At 40.2% G+C, this 16486-nt stretch overlaps 1 protein-coding gene across 7 annotated transcripts in view; it reads right to left on the bottom strand.

Annotated features, from left to right (window-relative positions):
- The window catches only part of LOC124596608 (leukocyte elastase inhibitor-like), a 170053-nt gene that overhangs the window by 128868 nt on the left and 24699 nt on the right, over window positions 1–16486 (bottom strand). The gene's annotated exons all lie outside the window — the stretch shown is intronic.

Below are 16486 nucleotides of genomic sequence, written 5' to 3'. Positions count from 1 at the left end.
GTCTGCAACTCAACATCCACTGTATAGCAAGTACCAATCTATCCTTTTCCTAATATTGCCATTTTACCAATGATTCTGATATTTCTATTATTTTATTTTATTATGTGAATATTTGATGGGACAGGACACTACTAATATGTATATTTTCAACATAAACTAAGCAGCTCTTACTTGAAGGCTCAAGAATTGCAGTTTTCATTCAGTGCCATCACAGACATGTGAAACTGATTTTTAAAGTGTACAATTAATACTTTTAAATAACTGTCAAGAAACCCATTTGTTACAGTAAACACATATGGATCATTTCCATCACCATAAAACAATAGGTTATACTGGTTCATTTATAGTTAATGACAAGAACTGCTCAAAAATTTTTCTGCTACCATTATGATTTGCATTGTTGTGCATGCATAATTAACTTCTTTCTCAAATTTATTTTGACTACAGAAATCCCTGTCTGTAGCTACCTGTGTAATGGAGGTAAAAGTAAACCTTCATTCTCAATGGAGATCTGTAGAATGTGTTGCCTCTCCAATCATGGACAGGGCACTGCAGCTTGTGTCTACTGTTCAGTCAGTGAACATGCCACAAAGAGTAATTTAAAGCTTAGGCCACACAAACACTGCCAATTTTTAACAAAAAAGTTTGTCAAGATGACACTCTGACCACATTATTGGCACTGCCACAGCGATATCATTTGAACATTCAGCCACTACTGAGAGACATGAAATATTTAAGATCAACCTCAAAGTGGTTACAAGCAGCCAACAAAATCAGCTGATGAACGCTAGCTACAAATTATTGCTCAAAGATACCTTGAGCAGAATGCTACATAATGCACACGTCTTTTTGGATACAATATACAGCCAATTTGATCTGTAGGTGTCCATTATGTGGATGTGGAAATATCTGTATTGGAACCTGGAGTACTGAGTTCAGAACTTTTTGATGCCACATGACTGTCATAGATGAGTGTGCCAGTATCATGCATGGATATCAGATGCTCGTTGTCACTACTGAGAGTAATTTGAGAGCTGTGCAGCTGAGATGGAGCAGGTTTTGCGATAATTCCTTGTACTGCAGGGAACCGAGTTTTACCAGAGCAGTCTCCTCAAACTGATTGCACACTACGAGAAATGTCTCAGTGTTGGAGGTGACTATGATGAAAAATAGTAGTGCATGATAACATGGTTTCTTTCGATGTGCACTCTTACCTTAAGTGTTCAGCCTACTTAAAAAATAGCTTACCCATAAAGGCTGATTTCTCTTTTTCATTTTACACTCATGCTCATAAATTAAGGATAATTGCAGAATGTGGTGCCACACAACATGGCACTACACAAAACTGGTGCTAATAGGATAGGCACATAGGGAACACACACGACATGGATCGGCAAGTCCACAGTATTGGTGATAAGTTGAGAAAACCGTCCTGAAACACATGTGCTACAAAATACCACTGTTTCGTGTGCATGTACCCCAACATCAATATGGGATATGATCACCATGCACACGTACACAGGCCGCACAACAGGTTGGTATACTCTGGATCAGGTGGTCGAGCAGTTGCTGGGGTATAGCCTTAAATTCTTGCACCAGTGCCTGTCAGAGCTCCTGAAGTGTCATAGGGGTTTGAAGACGTGCAGTGATACGTCGACCGAAAGCATCCCAGACATACTCGATGGGGTTTAGGTCTGGAGAACAGGCAGGTCACTCCATTTGCCTGATATCTTCTGTTTCAAGGTACTCCTCCATGATGGCAGCTCGGTGGGGCCATGCATTATCATCCATCAGGAGGAAGGTGGGACCCACTGCACCCCTGAACAGTCAGACATACTGGTGCAAAATGATGTCCTGATACACCTGACCTGTTACAGTTTCTCTGTCAAAGACGTGCAGGGGTGTACTTGCACCAATCATAATCCCACCCCACACCATCAAACCACGAACTCCATACAAGTCTCTTTCAAGGCTTTTGATTGTGTAAATCATGAAATTCTGCTAGACAAGCTCAAGTATTGTGGCATGAGTGGGACAGTGCACAATTGGTTTAATTCGTACCTAACTGGAAGAGTGCAGAAAGTTGAAATAAGTAGTTCTCGTAACATGCAAAGATCAGCACATTCCTCAAACTGGGGAACTATCAAGCATGGGGTTCCACAAGGGTCAGTCTTGGGTCCTTTGTTGTTCTTATTATATATTAATGACTTGCCATTCTATATTCATGAAGAGGCAAAGTTAGTTCTCTTTGCTGATGATACAAGTATAGTAATCACACCTGACAAACAAGAATTAACTGATGAAATTGTCAGTACTGTCTTTCAGAAAATTACTAAGTGGTTCCTTGTAAACGGACTCTCACTGAATTTTGATAAGACACAGTACATAAAGTTCCGTACAGGGAATGGTATGACGCCATTAATAAATATAGACCTTAATCAGAAGCATATAGCTAAGGTAGAATATTCCAAAATTTTAGGTGTGTCCATTGATGAGAGATTAAATTGGAAGAAACACATTGATGATCTGCTGAAACGTTTGAGTTCATCTACTTATGCAATAAGGGTCATTGCAAATTTTGGTGATAAACATCTTAGTAAATTAGCTTACTACGCCTATTTTCACTCATTGCTTTCATATGGCATCATATTTTGGGGGAATTCATCACTGAGGAATAAAGTATTTATTGCACAAAAGCGTGTAATCAGAATAATAGCTGGAGTCCACCCAAGATCATCCTGCAGACATTTATTTAAGGATCTAGGGATATTCACGGTAGCTTCTCAGTATATATACTCTCTTATGAAATTTGTTATTAACAACCAAACCCAATTCAAAAGTAATAGCAGTGTGCATAACTACAATACTAGGAGAAAGGATGATCTTCACTATTCAAGATTAAATCTAACTTTGGCACAGAAAGGGGTGAATTATACTGGCACTAAAGTCTTTGGTCACTTACCAAATAGTATCAAAAGTCTGACAGATAACCAACAAGTATTTAAGAAGAAATTAAAAGAATTTCTGAATGACAACTCATTCTACTCCATAGAGGAATTTTTAGATATAAATTAAGAAAAAAAAATTTAAAAAATAAAAAAAATAATAATAAAAAAGAAAAACAAAAAACACAAAAAAATAAAGTTGTTATATTAACTTAAGTATGTTGTTAAATTAACCTAATTATGTCATGTATTAGAAAATTCGACTCGTTCCACATCATTACGAAATATCGTGGAACTAGTATTAATCTAATCTAATCTAATCTAACATTAAGGGGTTGGTATCTGGTTCCTCGTCCATGCCAGATGAAAGTCCAGCGAGAATCACTGTTCAGACTATACCTGGACTCGTCCGTGAACATAACCTGGGACAACTGTTCCAATGACCATTTACTGTGTTCTTGACACCAGGCTTTAGGGCTCCCCTGTGACCAGGGGTCAGTGGAATGCACTTTGCAGGTCTCCAGGTGAATAAACCATGTCTGTCCAGTCGTCTGTAGACTGTGTGTCTGGTGACAACTGTTCCAGTGGCTGCAGTAAGGTCCCGAGCAAGGCTACCTCCAGTACTCCGTGGCTGTCTGCGGGCACTGATGGTGAGATATTGATCTTCTTGTGGTGTTGTGCACTTTGGACGTCCCATACTGTAGCTCCCGTATACATTTCCTGTCTGCTGGAATTGTTGCCATAATCTTGAGATCACACTTGTGGCACACAGGGGGCCCGTGCTACGACCTGCTGTGTTCGACCAGCCTCCAGTCACCCTACTATTCTAACCCTCATAACGTCATCAATATCAGTTCTTTGAGCCATTTTCAATGCACAGTCACCATTAGCAGCTCTGAAAACATCTGCACACATACTCGCTGCACCGTACTCTGACATGCACCAACACACCTCTGCATATGTGGACTACTGCCAGCGCCACCATGCGATGACTGCAGGTCAAATGCACCGCATGGTCATACCCCGAGGTGATTTAAACCTGCAAACGGCCCACCAGAGCATTGTTTCACCATGTATCAGCATTATCCATAATTTATGAGCATAAGTGTAACTTGAGTCACTGTGTAATGTAACAGCAGGAGAGCTGCACTAACTTCCACTAGCTTGTGTTCATCCATTGTGTGGCAATAGTGTGGCCCCACATAAACACTTCTGGCCCAGAAATGTATTGTTGGAAACATTACTCGGCAATAGTGGCCGATAATGTGGTAGCACATGTGACTGCAAATCGCGTGACCGTAAGAGTTTTGGGCAACATTGTCGGAATATATTGCAGGCAGCAGCAATTTGTATCGCTTAAGAAAACATACCTTAAGGGCGAAGATGTTGAACCTCGCCATTTCTCATCTCTCCTGGACTGGAGCCCACAAGTGGGCTGTGTAGTTTTGACCCTTGAACCAGTCTGGTCCGACACGTGAGAATGTCTACCGAGCAGGTTACGGGAGAGAGCAATGTGGGCAATTGTACACTAGAGTGTGGGAAGTAGGGGAGAACACTGATATTTGTTTATTCATGTCAATGTTGTACAATACGAGACAAAGCACAATATTTTATTTTGTTTGGCGTTTGTCTACAGTCCTAGTCTGACATGAATGTAGCATATACAATCATTCATTCGGTGCGCAGGAAAAATGCGCAAAGATTATTAATCATTGATGTAGGTATCTTTTTGTGCAAGATGAGAAAACAGACAATATTTTACGGTGATCGTGCTGAAACCGAAAACAATGGCTAACTCGAGTGGACTTGTGAAATTGTATGGATGAACGTAAGATATTGTAGCGACCTTGTTCTATAAACACAAAGCATAATAAATTCAGTGTCTTATTTTTAAAGTTTTATTGAAAAAGTTACGTGCAGAACATAGAATGCCAGTTTGATAGGGCAGGTGTCATGAAGGAACATGGTTCAGAATTTATTCCTTTGATACACTTAGTAAATGACAGGATGCAAGAAAACGTTATTGTCTATTATACGGTGCAGTCAAACGAAAATGATACAGAGGGGAAAAAAAGTAAACTGTTTATTACTTCAAAACTAATCGCCATAAGTTAAGACAGTCATCTCACTGTGAGACAAGGCAGTCACTGCCCTCATGGAGAAATGTTTGCAGTTTCCTACAGAGCCATGATTATACCCAGGGTGGCACCACATGTTGCCAAGGCTACCTTGTCTACGCTGCAGAAGTTTCACTGGGAAGCCCTTACACATTCTCCATACAATTCCGATTTATCCCTATATGATTTCCATATTTTTGGGTCCCTAAGTAAGAATTCGTGGCCATCCATTTGCTTTGGACGAAGAGGTGCATGCCTGAGTACAATTAGGGTTCCATAGGCAACTGCAAACATTTTTACAAGAAGGCCATTGACCGTCTTGTCTCACAGCGTGATAAATGAGTTAACTTATGGTGATTAGTTTCGAAAGATAAACAGTTTACTTACTTTTTACCAATTGTCTTTTTACATTTCAATGCACCTTATATTTCTATTCGAAAAGAAGATTCACAAAAATCTCGTAATACAGCGCTAAAAATGAAGTGCAAATACAGGCCATTTACAAGAAAAAAAGCCACAAAAATATTTTCAAAAGTTTTATTGAAGCAGCATAAACGAATACAATACGCTAGACTAGCCTAGAAAGAGCAAGTTTTGTATTTAAACATTTTAAATGAAGATCAAATCAAAAAATACTTGCAGAAATCGTAAACGTACGGTAAATGACTCTTTCAAGCCCCACCACAATGAAGTATGGCCACATTTGGCACATAATACATTTAACCTGTACTCTTTTCCTGGGGGGAGGCGCACTCTTTAAGTTTCTGTCCGCAAGGTAACATCTTTACGGTGTAGGAGTGCTTAAAAATTTGCCAACGGTGTATTTCATGGACATACATCGGATTTACTTGCTTTTTTTCACGGTGTTAATCGACAGATGAACGATGCCAGTGCAGTCTATGGTAGGAAAAGCAATACATTTAACTCTTTCGATCGTTTTGAAGCAAGGGGCTACCATTCTCCACAAATGAATTGTTGAATCGCTGGTAACCAGTCAGTAAGTCTACGTTCTTGTTCTGTGAATGAGCAGACACACGGGACATGGCATACTTTATTACTCACTTACTGTTCCCTTCTTGTTGGTTGTTATGTGTGACTGTACGGCATGTCCTGCCTTTTGTGGCAAGTTAGCTTAGAGGTTAAGGTAAGATGGACAGCAACTATTGTACTTGCTCTCCTCCATTGAAAACGCTAAAACTTTACAATAATTACTGCGCGAGGGAAAAGTTAGGAATTTTGACGATATCACTGGAATTCGAAAGTAATAGCAGCGTACATGGCTACAACACTAGGAGAAACGATGATCTTCACTACTCAAGGTTAAATCTAACTTTGGCTCAGAAGGGGGTAAATTATGCTGCCACAAAAGTCTTTGGTCACCTACCTAATAGCATCAAAAGTCTGACAGATAGCCATATTAGCCATACATCATTTAAAAGGAAATTAAAAGAATTTCTTAATGGCAACTCTTTCTACTCATTAGATGAATTTTTGGATATGGTAAGTGGGTAATTTCCCCAAACCCCACAAAAAAAATTAAAAATATTAAGTGTCATGTAATATTTTGTGTAATGTAATATCTTGTATAGACAGCTTTTATTAACCTGACATGTTCGACATCATTACAAAGTGTCATATTCATGATCTATGGAAAAAGTACTAATCTAATCTAAAACTCTAATCTGATGATAAAAGTACGAGGGTGAATCAAATGAAAACCTTAAATATTTTTTAAAATATTATTTATTGTGCAGAAGTGGTACAAAGCTGTATCACTTTTCAACATAATCTCCCCCATGCTAAATGCAAGTCCTCCAGCGCTTACAAAGTGCATAAATTCCTTTGGAAAAAAATTCTTTTGGTAGTCCGCACAACCACTCATGCACCGCATGGCGTATCTCTTCATCAGAATGGAACTTCTTTCCTTCCATTGCGTCTTTGAGTGGTCCAGACATATGGAAATCACTTGGAGCAATGTCTGGTGAGTAAGGTGGATGAGGAAGACACTTAAAATGCAGGTCTGTGATTGTTGCAACTGTTGTACGGGCAGTGTGGGGCCTTGCATTGTCATATTGCAATAGGACACCTGCTGACAGCAATCCACGTCGCTTTGATTTGATTGCAGGCTGCAGACGATTTTTTAGGAGATCTGTGTATGATGCACTGGTGACAGTGGTCCCTCTAGGCATGCAATGCTCCAAAATGACGCCTTTTTCGTCCCAAAAAAGAGTCAGCATAACCTGCCCTGCTAATAGTTCTGTTCGAAACTTCTTTGGTTTTGGTGATGAGGAATGGCGCCATTCCTTGCTCGCTCTCTTCGTTTAAGATGGGTGGAAGTGAACCCAGGTATCGTCCCCAGTAAAGATTCTTGCAAGGAAGCCATCACCTTCTCGTTCAAAGTGCTGAAGAAGCTCTTCACAAGCATCAACACATCGTTCTCTCATTTCAGAAGTCAGCTGCCGCGGCACCCATCTTGCAGACACTTTGTGCAACTGGAGCACATCATGAACAACGTGGTTTGCTGACCCATGACTAATCTGTAAACATGCTGCAATGTCATTCAGTGTCACTCGGCGGTTTTCCTTCACTATGGCTTCAACTGCTGCAATGTTCTGTGGAGTCACAACTCGTTGTGCCTGACCTGGACGAGGAGCATCTACCACTGAAGTCACACCATTTGCGAACTTCCTACTCCATTCTTAGACTTGCTGCTGTGACAAACATGCATCACCGTACTGAACCTTCATTCGTCGATGAATTTCAGTAGGTTTCACACCTTCACTACGCAAAAACCGAATAACAGAACGCTGTTCTTCCCTGGTGCAAGTCGCAGGTGGGACGGCTATCATTATACTGATGCTGCCACCTACATGTCATTCTGCACGTTGTTTGTAGCATGCTTACCAACTTACAGGATAAAGGCGCGAAATTTCTATTTGTTATTACAAATTTAAGGTTTTCATTTGATTCACCCTCGTAAAAATGTAAACCTCAACACTGAACCCACTGTGAAAATACAGTGAACGAGCTTATGTACGGTAGCAAGTCAAATGATAAGTGTTGGACTCTGGCTCAAGAAACCGTATTTTGTAAGAAAAATGACTGGGTAATCGTTTCAAACAAAAAACTTAGTTACAAAATTTCCAAAGAAGTAAGAAGTTTGATCTCAGAAAGAAATAAGCAAGGCATAAACATTGCACATTTTTGGGCTTCCATACCGATGTCATCTTTAGGTCATTCAGGAAAAGAAGAGGGGGCTTTTTTGAGGAAAAAAAATTTAAATTTAATAAAAATGCCGCTCATTTAACTGTTGCCCATATATTACTTTGCGCTAAAGAGAAGGCTTTGGAAAATGCTTGCACTTGTGCATCTCAGAATGAACAAGAGCTGACAGCAAATATATCTCGCACTACATTTAAAGTTGTAAAAAATAATCAACCTTTCAGTGATTTTGATACCTAAACTGTCCTGCAAGTACTTAACGAAGCTAACACGGACCGCATTTTGTATTTTGAAAAGCGTGTACTAACATTATTAATCACATGAAATGAATGTTATCATCACACATACAAGAGCTAAATCCCGTTTTTCTACCGCCAGAAATCTGGTGTTCAGTAAACTGGTTGGTTCTCCACTGCAGTTGTTTAGCTTGTGGATTATGCACGCTCTTGGTTTCTGAACGGCAGACATGTTGCTACTGATACCAAGAGTAAAGTAAGATGGCATGAAGACTACAACAGCCATGTGCTGGTTCAAATGGCTCTGAGCACTATGGGACTCAACTGCTGAGGTCATTAGTCCCCTAGAACTTAGAACTAGTTAAACCTAACTAACCTAAGGACATCACAAACATCCATGCCCGAGGCAGGATTCGAACCTGCGACCGTAGAGGTCTTGCGGTTCCAGACTGCTGCGCCTTTAACCGCACGGCCACTTCGGCCGGCTGTGCTGATGCAATTTGGAAACTTTTGTAATGTTAAGCAATTTTATTACAATGCAACTGCATAGTTAAATAAATAATAACTTCGACATATTTTATTTTAAATACAAGTTTTTGCTGCTCTATTTATTTATTTACTCGTAGGGATACAAGTTACTCGACGAACTTGTTCTGGCGATTTGCCATTATCAAGTGTAGGCTTACGTGTTAGCTGGTGTGATGTGTTCCATATGGGGCTTGGAGATTACGTGTCGGTTGTCTCTTTGTTAAGATACGATCACCTTAGTTATATGTTTTCTTTTTATTTGCGTCATCTTATAAAGTTATATAGCATCGCTGGAACCGAATCTGTCAGAAAAGCCGTCGAAAAATAACTTTACAAGATCGCGCAAATAAAAATTACATACAAATAACGTGATCGTATCGTAACAAAGAGACAACCGGTATTTAAGCTCCAAGATGCCATATGGACACATCACACTGTAATGTTATGTGCGCCTCACTAATTTGTGCCTGATTTTATTCTGAGAAGCTCAGTTATGTATATCAATACCGCAAATGTAAATCTGATTCAAAAAGTACTTGAAGTGAAGTGAAGCGCAGCTGGACAGCAAGAAACTCTTTAGCGCGCAATCCCCGCTACGATAGTATTAGAGAATATTTGAGTATGGACTAAAAAAAAAGACAATTGATTTATTTAAAAAAAAGAGGACTGTTAATCTGTATCTTGTGGAAAGAGGACGTGTTGCTAGGCCGTCGCTCAGAAAGTATTGTTACATTTAATGAAAATTGATATTTTAGTGATAAAATCGAGTAAAGTATGTGTAAGAGTTGTCAAACATTTAGGTATACAAATTTTCTGGGAGCGAAGAATAGAAATATCTTGTTTTTGGAAAACGAGGTGAACTTCATTGTCGTCGCCGTCTATCAATCGACAGAAAGTTCACTAAAATACAGGAAAAGAAATGCATTCTCTATAGTTTTCATTCAATAAGTAACAACCTCTCGTAATTTCTTAATTACAGTAACTGGATTACGTTCTTGTACAATAGTATGGTTCTGAACTCCACTGACCAATTTTGATGTAGCACGACGTGTAGTTTGAAGGAAGTTTGTGTGCCAAGCAATCTCCTTTTCTCACGAAAAGCAGATTGCTGTTTGATCTTATTTACTTACAACAATGGTCCCTTAGGTATGAAAAGCTACGAAAACTTGGGCTCAAAGCTATCCGCAATACGGCCAAGTAACTAACAGAGTCGTATTTTGAACCTTAAAGAACAATAACTTCCTCCAACTTGCAATACGTCACCAACTGGTGCAGAAGCTGATCATTCAAGGAGGCAGCAACCAAAATTGAGGTACCAGTTACGACTTAAAGTAAAAATCTCAATCAGAAATCAATCTCTCTCTCTCTCTCTCTCTCTCTCTCTCTCTCTCTCTCTCTCTCTCTCTCTCCTCCCTCTCCAAACACATATATAAATATTGATGAAGGCAAATCGTCGAAACGAGCTCGCCGTGTAACTTGTATCACTACAAGTAAATAAATAAATAGCGCAGCAAAAAACTTGTATTTAAAATAAAATATTTCGTTCTTCGACCTCATACAAGATGCGGGTCCACTGGAAAGGAAATAATAAGTTGCATTAAGCTGCATTGAAAACTTCAGAAGTTATTGTCACTGCGTTATATCTCGTGCGAAAGCAACTTTTTAAAAAAAAAAAGAAAAGAAAAGAAAAGAAAGAAGAGCGCTGCATTGCACTCACACTTCTCCACAAGTGCCTTGCTGTATACAACGGGAGGGTCCGAGGACTCTGATGAAGAAGTGAATCATTTCATGTACTGAATTTTCTTTCTCTGAAGGCCTTTATTTGGGCTTCCCAATCCTGCCCCATAACCGACCTCCAACCCATGGAAAACTCAACGACGTCTTCTTGACAGCATGTTTGTCTAGCGACTTGGTCAACTAAACCTTCCGTATTGTGTTCCAGTGATGAAGCTGGCACATGCCGCTTTGCGTCCTCGATTGGTGGTTCTCTGCTTCATATTGGGGCAGGAGATACGTCGAACACAAAAACTGTATTCGAAGTCTCGCTGTTTAAATGGACACCCCCCCTGAGTAAAGTGGCCAGTATCATATGTAAGCTAAAAGAAGTCTTTCTAAAAGTACTTGGGATTGTAGTTTTCCAGATATCAGTGCGAAATTACTTTAAACTATGAGCAGAAACTATTTCATATTCTGGTCAAACATTCGCAGGCTAGAACGAACACCAATGCGCACTACAACCGAAGCTGCGTTCATACTGCTTGAAATAAAGGCTCCAACTGCCCACTTCTTCCCTTTATCAACAAGCGGCACTGTTTACAGACCTGACCATAAGTCTGCAGCATATCCCATACCCCCTTGGGGAAGGGTGCCCATATTTACACCTGCGCCCGTTTTGCGTCTTCTGCTTCACCATTTTTGAAGTAATCCACCAGGGCTGCAGATTATGTCATAACCTTGTAGCACAATGTGCCACGTTCACAGATTACTCTAAAAATGACAAGTTTTAGGGTTCCGTACCTCAATCGGTAAAGACCGAATCCTAACAGGATCACTTTGTTGTCTGCCTGTCTGACAGTTACAAGCCTCTATTCTCAGGCTAATCAAATTGAAGTATACCTCTTTTAGTAAGGTCTAGATCCCTTGACGTGTAAAACATTGAAGCTTTTAGCCCAGTACAATCGAAAGACACAGCCATTTACGAGTATGTCACATATTTTGATATTCGCAAACTCACACAACAAAACCTGCAGGGTATTTCCAGTCGACCTAGGATCATGACATGTGCCAATAAGCAAGGCTCCACAATACAAGTAAAGCAAAAATTCGAAACTGTTACTTTGTAATTACGCCAAACGCAAAAGTTTTTTGTCATCTGTTATCCAACTGTCTCTTTGTTCGTCCGTCTGTTAAGACGCCTTTTTCTCAGGAACGGTTTGGCGTATCATGTTGAAATTTATGTCAAGTTAAGCTGCCAAGTCAATGCAATCAAAAGATACGGCAATTTCTGTCGTATGTTTTGATACCCGCAAACTCACTCATCAAAACCTGTAGGATATTCCCATTGACCCCTCTCTCTCCTCCCGAACAGGGCATGAAGGCCCAACGGTACTGACCGACTGCCGTGTCATCCTCAGCTCACAGGCGTTCCGAGATGCGGATATAGAGGGACATGTTCTTAGCACACCGCTCCCATTGATCTAGAACCATTAAATTTGGCAAGAATCAATGTTTACAGTACAAGCAAAGCTTGTTGTTGTTGTTCTTGTTGTGGTCCTCAGTCCAGAGACTGGTTTGGTGCAGCTCTCCACGCTACTCTACCCTGTGCAAGCTTCTTCATCTCCCAGTATTTACTGCAACCTACATCCTTCTGAATATGCTTAGTGTATTCATCTCTTGGTCTCCCTCTACGCTTTTTACCCTCCACGTGTCCTCCATTACTAAATTGGTGATCCCTTGATGCCTCAGAACATGTCCTACCAACCGATCCCTTCTACTAGTCATGGTGTGCCACAAATTTCTCATTTCCCTAATTCTATTCAATACCTCCTTATTAGTTATGTGATCTAACCATCTAATCTTCAGCATTCTTCTCTAGCACGACATTTCGAAAGCTTCTATTCTCTTCTTGTCCAGACTATTTATCGTCCACGTTTCACTTCCATACATGGCCACACTCCGTACAAATACTTTCAGAAACGACTTCCTGACACTTAAATCTATACTCGATGTTAACAAATTTCTTTTCTTCAGAAACACTTTCCTTGCCACTGCCAGTCTACATTTTATATACTCTCCACTTCGACCATCATCAGTTATTTTGCTCCCCAAATAACAAAACTCATTTACAACTTTAAGCGTCTCATTTCCTAATCCAATAGCCTCAGCATCACCCGATTTAATTCGACTACATTCCACTATCGTCGTTTTGCTTTTGTTGATGTTCATCTTATACCCTCCTTTCAAGAGACTGTCCATTCCGTTCAGCTGCTCTTCCAGGTCCTTTGCTGTTTCTGACAGAATTACAATGTCATTGACGAACCTCAAAGTTTTTATTTCTTCTCCACGTATGTTAATTCCTACTCCGAATTTTTCTTTTGTTTGCTTTACTGCTTGCTGAAGATACAGATTGAATAACATCGGGGATAGGCTACAACCCTATCTCACTCCCTTCCCAACCACTGTTTCCCTTTCTTGTCCCTCGACTCTTATAACTGCCATCTGGTTTCTGTACAAATTGTAAATAGCCTTTCGCTCCCTGTGTTTTACCCCTGCCACCTTCAGAATTTGAAAGAGAGTATTCCAGTCAACATTGTCAAAAGCTTTCTCTAAGTCTGCAGTTGCTAGTAACGTAGGTTTTCATTTCCTTAATCTATTTTCTAAGACTAGTCGTCGGGTCAGTATTGCCTCACGTGTTCCAAAGGGAAAAAACCGAGCCGGCCGAAGTGGCCGTGCGGTTAAAGGCGCTGCAGTCTGGAACCGCAAGACCGCTACGGTCGCAGGTTCGAATCCTGCCTCGGGCATGGATATTTGTGATGTCCTTAGGTTAGTTAGGTTTAACTAGTTCTAAGTTCTAGGGGACTAATGACCTCAGCAGTTGAGTCCCATAGTGCTCAGAGCCATTTTTTTGAAAAAACCGAAAATTGTTAATCTGTAATTATATCAAACAAAAAATTTTTCTGTTGTCATTTGTTATCCGACTTCAAGCTTAAAAGTCCTGAAATTCCTGGGACGATATATTGCCAGTATCATTGTCGATAACAGCCAAAAGTCGTCGAAAATTTCGATTCCAGGGAAGGATGAACCGTTTGTATAAATAATTAAGTCTGTATGGAACCATTAGAGCACACGTGCTACTTGCATCTGGCCAATTTGTTTAATACGTGTAGACTACAGAGTACTTTTCTGCAACTATTTTTTTTCACTTTCAATTTTTTCGAAGAAGAAGTGGAAGAAAAGCGTAGCAGCGATGACCCAGAGTAAGGCACATCGACCAAGAGCACAACGAAATGGAGGGACTGGCGAAAGACCAAGGACAGCTGCAAAATACGCGAGTTTGACTCAGAACTTGCGGAACGCTGAGGAGCTCACGAACTATAATTTTCTTTAGTCATTCTGCGAGATGGCGTTTTAGAATTACGGTCCGTTAACGTCAACGTTAGACACTCCACGAGCGTGGTACGGCGCTCCACAGGTACAAAGCGTGCTTTGTATTTAGGACCAGCTACAAGAGTCTAACGTTATCAAAAAATGGCTCTGAGCACTATGGGACTTAACTACTGTGGTCATCAGTCCCCTAGAACTTAGAACTACTTAAACATAACTAACCTAAGGACATCAAACACATCCATGCCCGAGGCAGGATTCGAACCTGCGACCGTAGCAGTCGCGCGGTTCCGGACTGCGCGCCTAGAACCGCTAGACCACCGCGGCCGGCCCAACGTTATCAACATATGCTTGTACTGATATATGAATTAGATCTTCGTAGAAAATCCCTGACAAAGGTAACTCATACTTGGTGTCACATAAAAAACTGTTTTTCCTTACGTCCATGGTACGAGTATATTTCAGACATATCAATGAGCAGGCCAGTTTCACTATCAGTTAGGTATGTGTGCTAGTTATATCCGTTCTGTGTGGTAGCCAAAACTCCAGCTGTACACTGGTTTCATATCATCTCACTGACGCTGAAAACCGTATCTACCGGGCTCTTATACAGATGTATCCACACCGAGAGGCATTGCTGTCTGGCACATAGCTCTCTTCAGGTTCTCTAAACGCAACTTTTATATTTCCTTCCTATTCCTGTACAACAGCACTTCTGATACAGTGTCTGTATAATTACGGATGAGAGAAATAAGCAGACATTCGATAAAAACAGTATCAGCAATTAAACTTTTAAAGAGCTGCTTGGTTGTTTTCATTAATAGAAATATTTCTATATTAGAGGTCATCGCCAAGACGAAATACCTTATGTGAAAGGTACCCTTATCATCTTGGATTTCCAACAGACGGACACAAAGAGAAGATTAAGGTTTATCTTGTGACACAGAGATAGCCGGTCAGTAACTTTTGCTTAGCAGAAGAACAGAAATGTAATTTTTAGGACTTACCAACCTTCACGGAATTCATATCTTGGACAGACAGCTTATCAGTCAAGTGATAAATGTCATCGATATATCGGCTTACTTCAGTGTTAAATCTCTCTTACTTACATGGACTCCTGCTAACAACTGTGCGAGTAACTCCGAAAACTCTTTGCTGAAAAGGTGATCTTTTCTCTTAATGCAATCTGTCATATTTTAATCAAACAATTACTTCTCCGAATGGGACGCCTCCAACTGCACTTCAATCCACTGCCAGCACTGGGCAACCATGATAACGAGCGCTCTCAGCATGTTAACTAACTCGATTACTCAGAGGTATCCTGTTTGTCTTTAATAAAATTGGCACTTGCGTTACTAAATACGAAAACAAGACAACAAAGAATAACTGGAAAATACAAATACTGTTATTCTGCATCATTACTGTAAACAGAAGGTAAGAGAACACAGTTCTTTCGTGCTGAAAACTGATTTGACACAATAATATTTCAGAAGTCTTCAATTTTTGTCTGCAGTGTTGCCGACACAGAGCAGTCTCAGTTTTAGCGCCTACTGGAACTCGATCATGGTAAGAAAATTTTGAGAAGCTTAATGGGTCGACAATGATATCAGTTTTAACTGCGGAACATGAATGGTTCATCGCCACTTATTCAATTTAATATCAGAGTGGTGTGCTTATAATAAAATGAAGTAAGTCTGTACATCGAAATCTCAGTCTCTCTCTCTTGTGTGTGTGTGTGTGGTCCATTGATCGTGACCGGGCCAATCACAAAATAAGCGTCAAACGAAAAAACTACAAAGAACGAAACTTGTGTAGCTTGAAGTGGGAAACCAGATGACGCTATGGTTGGCCCGCTAGATGGCGCTGCCATAGGTCAAACGGATATCAACTGTGTTTTTTTAAAATAGGAACCCCCATTTTTTATCACTTATTCGTGTAGTACGTAAAGAAATACGAATGTTTTAGTTGGCCACTTTTTTCGCTTTGTGATAGATGGTGCTGTAATAGTCACAAACATATGACTCACAATTTTAGACGAACAGTTGGTAACAGGTAGGTTTTTTACATTAAAATACAGAACGTAGGTGCGTTTGAACATTTTATTTCGATTCTTCCAATGTGATACATGTACCTTTGTGAACTTATCATTTCTGAGAACGCATGCTGTTACAGCGTGATTACCTGTAAATACTACATTAATGCAATAAATGCTCAAAATGATGTCCGTCGACCTCAATGCATTTAGCAACACGTGTAACGACATTCCTCTCAACAGCGAGTAGTTCGCCTTCTGTAATGTTCGCACATGTATTGACAATGCGCTGACGCATGTTGT

The sequence above is a fragment of the Schistocerca americana genome, chromosome 2 (genome assembly GCF_021461395.2).
Source record: "Schistocerca americana isolate TAMUIC-IGC-003095 chromosome 2, iqSchAmer2.1, whole genome shotgun sequence".
Classification (NCBI taxonomy): domain Eukaryota; kingdom Metazoa; phylum Arthropoda; class Insecta; order Orthoptera; family Acrididae; genus Schistocerca; species Schistocerca americana.
This window is presented reverse-complemented; position numbering and strand designations above follow the sequence as displayed.